At 39.3% G+C, this 7,443-nt stretch overlaps 1 long non-coding RNA gene and 1 other non-coding gene across 2 annotated transcripts; both read left to right on the top strand.

Moving 5' to 3' along the window:
• Positions 1 to 484: 484 nt before the first annotated feature.
• On the top strand, positions 485 to 5,941 carry LOC115090835. The gene is made up of 4 exons (XR_003856520.1): positions 485 to 635; positions 947 to 990; positions 1,506 to 1,545; positions 5,830 to 5,941. It is a non-coding gene; the product is annotated as an uncharacterized LOC115090835 (long non-coding RNA).
• Positions 1,118 to 1,293, top strand: LOC115091408. Its single transcript, XR_003856710.1, has one exon.
• Positions 5,942 to 7,443: the final 1,502 nt, after the last annotated feature.

Here is a 7,443-nt window from a genome sequence, read left to right as displayed (position 1 = left end):
CATAGCAGAACCTAAGAATTGGGCCCAGTTAGGGCCAGATGCCCTAGCTACCCCCTTTCCCTAAAACCAGTCGTGAGAATCAGCCCTGGGTAGATAGGGTGATGAAAAATGGGGGGGAGGGGGCAGGGTAGAAAAGTGATAACGCCTATGTAACCGCAGTGGTACCTTACCACCGCAAAAAATACATTAAGAGACCAAAGGCGCAAAATGATAGCAAAGAACAATAATACTTTTTTAAAAATGCATATAGGAATCCAACAGACGAAAAGACAACTAAGAAGAAGGATGGAGCGTAGTGTCGGATATTAGGGAAAGGGGCGCGGGTAACCAATTTAAGTCAATGTAGGGGCGGGAACTAAGGCAAAGGAGAAGGGTATATATAAGAACTAGCGACGTCAAGGGTGAGGCGGGTTAGTAGTAACGTCACAGAGAAGTGGGCGGAGCATGTGACCGGTAGCGCTGGCGGTGTGCATGCGCTGTAGGTTCAGTTTCCGTTCTCGCTGGTTGGCGGTAGTACTTTTTATTTGCTCTCTCGTAGTTCGGCAGTATGATTAAGGGCCGCTGCTCGTGGGACCGGAGTTTTTCTCTCCTCGCCGCGCCTGCAGTGGAAGAGGCCGGTGTAGCCCCGCCCCCTTGTACGTGTTTAGTTTGTGGCGGTTTGGTCTGTGTCCGGGGCCCCCGTGTGGGGCCTTGCTTTGTTCTCTAGTCTTGCTGGGTACAGCGCGTGGCGCACAGGCCCGAGGCCTGTGTGGAAGTGGATGATGTGAGGTCCAAGCGGGCCTACTTTTCTCTCCTTCAAGTCATGGGTGTTCTCCCTTGCAGCGTTGGGAAATTCCGATAAGGGGGTGAGAACGTTAGTATTTTGTGTATTTGGTATCTGCGCGGCTTCTGATAACTTTCTTCCTAATAGCCTCTTTTTTTTTTTTTTTTAATTGTTTCTTTCAAGGTTCCAGGTGCGCATCGTGAGACCATGCCCACGTGCAGTGCAAGGTGACTTATGGAGTTTAATACTATTCTTTATAACATCTAATCCTAATCTTTGAAATGGAGCTCTGAGTCGGGCTTCAAACTGGGTTGTTGCAGCGGAGTAAGGAGTCATTGGGGGTGGGAGATTCTTTTGGTCGGGGTAATAGCTCCTGTGTGGCGGTACTTTTGGGTGCTGCTGGCTACCGGGCAGCTCGGCTTTGACCTAGATTAATCGAAGGGCCCCTTCCTGCCGGAAAGGCCCATGCAGTAACAGGTGTGAGCATTCAAGCAGTAGTCTGATGTTCATGTATAATACTGCACACATCTTCTGGCTATAAAAGTTTTATTTATTTAAAGAATTGGCATGAGTTTGACTATTTTTCCTTAACAAAAGCAAATGTGACTGAACCACTTTTTGTTTTGTTTGGACAGTGTAGTATGTTTGAAGATTTATCTTAAATTCTCTTTTTACCGAATTTGCCTTATTGTAAGAAGTTTATTTTATGGGACATGAAAAGTGCTTATGTTATCTCTTTCAGATGTTGGTATGACAGTTACCAGAGGTGATGACTGCATATTGTGGGTATCTAATGTAAAAAAAAATACTTTGTTTTAAAGTTAAACATGGAATTTTCATGTGAACTTATATAAAGCTTTTTATTGAATATTAATATAGCCTTTAATCTCTTCTGGATATATTCCCTCATGTGTTTCCAATAAATGTGCCTAAAACATTCTAGGTAGCTTGTGAATTGGATTTCTGTTTTAGCTACCTAAGTACAGAGGTAATAGATTTATTTGGTACAAAATGGTAATAGTGAGGCTGTCAAGTCAACATTCAACTTCAAAATAACAATAGAATGTTTTGTGTATATCCAAACTATAGGCAATATTACTTTCCCTAATGCTTGTTTAATGTTAAACATAAATCAGACACACTCCCTTTGGAGTGAGATATAAGCACTATTCATATGAATAAATCAATTTCTTTATTACAAACATGTATCAAAAAGTGAACAATCCTCTTCAATTAGAGTTTACATAAAACATACAATAAACATTCATATTGATTTATCATCAAAGTGCATCAACTATAATAGTGCTACAATCAGCCTTCATTCACTCTCAAACATACCGATCACATACATTCATTAATAGGCATAAATAACTTATAAAACCACAAACACTCTAAAATCTCCAAATCAAAGAATTCACAATATATATTATATAATATTCATTTACACCACTAAAACATTCTTCATCATACCATAGAACTTGCATATAATCTAATACTCTGAACCTAATACTATAATCCCTTATTTTGATCCTTATTAATCCCAATCCTTTTTATGAGAATTCATGATCCCAACCAGGCCCTTGTGTTTCACCTTGGCGGCTTTGTCAGGGGAATATGTAGCGATCAAACTAAGGATCTGTTCTTGAATGAATTCACAATATATAGCGTAGCCTCTTATAGTAGAACCATCAAAGATCTTCTTTAAGGTTTCGATATCTTGTTATATATGACCACGTCCTGTATCCGTTCTCACTGTGTTCACAGTCTTCATTAAAAACTCTTACTATCACTGTGTCCACAGCCTAAGACCTCTACAGACTAATCACCATAAACTCAAAATGCTCTCCTTGCTAGTACGGAGATATATGAACACCCCATACCAGTTTTCCTCAGTTTACCCGTGTACCATTTCTTATTGTTCATCAGGTATTAAGCATAGAGTTCGAATCTTTGTTTCTTCAAACTACCCCTCTCTTCACTCTGCATTCGTAGATCCAGAAGGAGTGAAAAGACGGGTAATTTGAAGAAACATGTAGCGATTCGAACTCTATGCTTAATACCTGATGAACAATAAGATGGTACACGGGTAAACGGAGGAAAACAGGTATGGGGTGTTCGGATATCTCCGTACTAGCAAGGAGAGCATTTTGAGTTTATGGTGATTAGTCTGTAGAGGTCTTAGGCTGTGGACACAGTGATAGAAAGAGTTTTTAATGAAGACTGCAAACACTGGCCGATTCAGTAAAAACTCAGGAGAGCAGACTAAACGCCTGCTCTCCCTGCGTGCACACGGCCACTCGCTGGTGCACGTGATTCAGTATGTAAATTAGGTGGTGCGGTAGAAACGGGCAAAAGGAGGCGCTAGGGACACTAGCACCTCCTTTTGACCCGGAGCAGCGGCTGTCAGCAGGTTTGACAGCCGACGCTCAATTTTGCTGGCGTGTGTTCTCGAGCCCGCTGACAGCCATGGGCTTGGAAACCGGATGCCGGCAAAAATAAGCATCTGATTTTCGGTCTGACAGCTGCCAGCCCAATTTAAATTTTTTTTTTACTTTTTACACCCTTCGGGACCTCCGACTTAATATCGCTATGATATTAAGTCGGAGGGTGCACAAAAAAGCAGATTTTTACTGCTTTTCTGTGCACTTTCCCGGTGCCGGCAGAAACTAGCTCCTACCTTTGGGTAGGCACTAATTTCTTAAAGTAAAATGTGCTGCTTGGCTGCACACTTTACTGACTGTATCACGCGGGCATACCTAATAGGGCCATCAACATGCATTTGCATGTTGATGGAGCGCACTGTACTGTATCGGCCTGACAGTGAGAATGGATACAGGACTTGGTCCTGTATCCATTTTACACCTTAAAGAAGATCTTTGATGGTTCTACTATAAGGGGCTACGCTATATATTGTGAATTCATTCAAGAACAGATCCTTGGTTTGATCACTATACATTCCCCTAACGAAGCTGCCAAGGCGAAACACAAGGGCCCGGTTGGCAGAACTTAAAAATATGGCTCTTTAAAAAAGCTTACAATTTATTAATTCTCATCAAAAAAGCCTACATTCTGTGAACTCTACCCATGTTATTACTTATATCAAATCATGTCATTGTATAGAATAATTTCCCTTTCCTTCTTTCAGTTTATATGCCATCTATTATTAACTTACATATTTGTAACATTTATTTTTAAAATATATATCCATTTTATAATATTAATCAGTCTTCTAATCTTGAACTACAAATAATCTTTCCTCTAATCCTGAATTACAAGAAATCACTAATTAGTATAAGTAACTCCCACATTCTGTCATAATTGAATTACTATTTCTGTTTTGATTTTCTAGATACTCCAGTTCGCTTCCCCCATTTGTTAAGTATTGTTGTGTTTTATCGTGCATTAATCTAATATTTAGTTACATTATTATTGTTCATAATCTTATTTTGCTATAATTTAATTCTATTGTAAAGCCTGTTGCTAATTTAATGTTCTCTGTAAACCGAGGTGATGTTTGCTAACGAACCGCGGTATATAAAAAAACTTTAAATAAATCATAAAAAGGATTGGGATAAATAAGGGATTATAGTATTGGGTTCAGAGTATTAGATTATATGCAGGTTCTATGGTATGATGAAGAATGTTTTTTAGTGGTGTAAATGAATATTATATAATATATTGTGAATTCTGTGATTTGGAGATTGAGTGTTTGTGGTTTTATAAATTTATTTATGCCTGTTAATGAGTATATGTTTGAGAGTGAATGAAGGCTGATTGTAGTGCTATTATAATTGATGCACTTTGATCAATATGAATGTTTGTATGTTTTATGTAAACTAATTGAAGAGGATTGTTCACTTTTTGATATGTTTAGGCATGTAATAAAGAAATTGATTTATTCATATGAACAGTGCTTGTATCTCACTCCAAAGGGGTATGTATGTATGTCTCACAGCAGTGAATTTGGACCATGTTAATCTATTTCAGGCTTTCCAAATGTGAGACTTGCATGCATCAATTTCAGTTTTTTTTTTTTAAATCACAGTTAATGATTTAAGTGTGATTAGAGGGCCTCCAAGGGCTGGTTTCAGAACCAGGGCATTAAATAACTTTCTATGTTTTTTTTTTTTTTTTTCTCTAATTGCAGTCTTGTCTAAAGTATACTCTTCTTGAATTTTGGACACTTGCACTCAAGTTTCTCATCAAGCAGTGTCCAAATCATTGGCCTGCTTTGTACACAGAGTGCTAGATAAACTGACCATCTTGGCACAGGGACTCTTTGCTTTGATTTCTGAGCTCTCTGTAAAGCTGGTCAACACTTTTGCATGTGGGCTTGCATTTTCTTGTATGCAGATGCGATTTTCCATCTTTCAGTCGTTTTTCAGATGAATCAGTTTGACTATGACCAATGGTATTGGAGGGAGGGGAGATGCTTTTGAAGCAGTTTGATTTGTCTGCTGGGTTCAGCATCTTAGGCCAGTGCTTCTCAACCCTGTCTTGGAGGCACACCTAGCCAGTCTTTTTTTTTTTTTTTTTTTAAATCTAATATGTATGAGAGATCTACATGTATTGGTTACTGTGTGTAAATCTTATGCATATTCATTGTGGCAATCCTGAAAACTGGCTAGATGTGCCTCCAGGATAGGATTAGGAAACGCTACTTTTAGTCTGCTAAAACATTTGTGGTTTTACAGATAGATGAAATACCATTGGTGTGGTTTACCTCATTCCTATCACATTGTTCCCAGTGCTTATTGGGGAGGGTGGTAACTCTTTTTCAAACTTAACGTGTGTCTGCCTTAAGATTCCATTTTATCACTATTGTAAGCAGCCTTGGTGCTATTGGCAATAGCTGAGGTATCAAATTTTAAATGAAATGGGCACAGTTCATCTGAATTTTCCAGGCCTGCTTTCAGATGAGGTTTTGGTTTAATTGGCTAAAAACTGTTCCTAACTGTAGAAATTATCAGTATTTTGCTTTTTATATTCCTGATCACTTTTGTATCCAGTATTTTAAAATTTTATATTGCAGAGGTTATTCAGGCTGTTCTGATTTTGTTTTTCAGGAGAGCACTTGAAATTGGATGAAGGATTTTTCTGCTGAGTCACTCATATCTACTGACTTTGTATGCTTTGTTTACATTGTGCAGAAAATCATTAAAAGCTGTTCACCTTGTATAGTTGTAGTACTGTCATCTATATAGTTTTCACATCTAGTTAACATTTTTTCTTTACATGTAGTTCTTCCAATAATATTGAAGACTTTCCTGGTTCCCCTTGTACAACTTTTTAAAATCTTTGCACAACCATATCTTCCCCTTTTTAAATGGGTACATGTAGCATATCTTTTATTATAAATTAGGCAAAAGGATTTATCATAAGGTAATAAGTCTAAAGTTAGCAATTAAATCATCATTCCTTTAACTTTGTACATTATAACAAACACAAGTTTACATGAGTGAAGCCTAAGCTGCTCAAAAGACCCAGTGTGATATCTGTTGACATAGGCATTGATAGTCCATCAGTCCTAGAATGTGCTAGTGTTAGACTTGGGCATGGATTTTGAAGTGTACTAATATTTAACACCTGCTATTAGATCACAAAGATAAATTGCATACTTTATTCAGTATAAACTTGATTATTCTATAGCACTGCATGTGCTCCTGGATTGAAGTATCTGCCTGCAAGCACTGGAAAATGAGGTATTAACTGATTTTGAAGATGGAAATAAAACTCCTGATCTCAAAAGCCATCTATTTTTAGTTCTTAGGCTGATATTTATTACCTTTGTGATCTTACTGGACTAAAACTTTTTATAGATTATCTCTCGTTGGGTTAAACTTTTTTTTTTCCAGACAAGTGGATGTTTCTCTTCTACCAGCAGATGGAGAAAAATCTTTACTGTAGGTACATAAGACAGTGTGCTATGTGCAGTTGCTCAGTATTGTCTCCAGTAGATGGGCAGGGAGCCCATCCTGTAGTCAAAATGTCAGTGGAGCATTAGGGGTTCCTATTCTAGGGCCATCCTCCTAGTTGAGCAGGGTCTGGCAGAGGGTTGATGACCCTTGATTGACTGGTACCTTTGCTGGCTCTCTCATACCCGGGCCTCTCCTGCCAAGACAGCTAAAGGAAAAACCTTCCTTCTGGGTTTTGTGGGGTGGTTCTGGTTCCTTTAAGATTACAGGGCCTGGCTAAGACTTTTTCACCAGTCCGTGAGACATTTGATGGTCAGGGAGTGGGGGAAACTCCAGAGACTGGCCTTAAGATGAGCTGGGCTATGGACAAGCTGTATCCATTGCCTGAGGAAATAGTGGAGCTCCTGCAGGTTCTGAAAATGGATGCCTCCAGTTACCAAGAAAATGACCATCCCCATGGCAGGGGCTGCGGCTCTGAAGGATTTACAGGACAAGCTGGAAGTGCACCTAAAGAAATTTTTTGAGGTCTTGGCTTTGGGCATCTGGGCGGCTGTCTGCAGTAGCTTTATGCTTTGAGCATCTTTGAAGTGGGTGCAGCAGCTTCAGGAGAACAGAGCTTTGTCACCCTCAGAGGCCCAGTACATGGAGCATTCCGAGGCAGCAGTCACTTATGGCACCGATGCCCTATATGACCTTATTTGTACCTCAAGGACAATATTGTCCGCTGTCTCCACCAGGGGGTTCCTTTGGCTGAGAAATTGGTCA

This window comes from Rhinatrema bivittatum, chromosome 4 (genome assembly GCF_901001135.1).
Source record: "Rhinatrema bivittatum chromosome 4, aRhiBiv1.1, whole genome shotgun sequence".
Lineage (NCBI taxonomy): Eukaryota > Metazoa > Chordata > Amphibia > Gymnophiona > Rhinatrematidae > Rhinatrema > Rhinatrema bivittatum.
The sequence above is the reverse complement of the archived record's forward strand: the minus strand, read 5'-3'. Positions and strand labels throughout refer to the sequence as shown.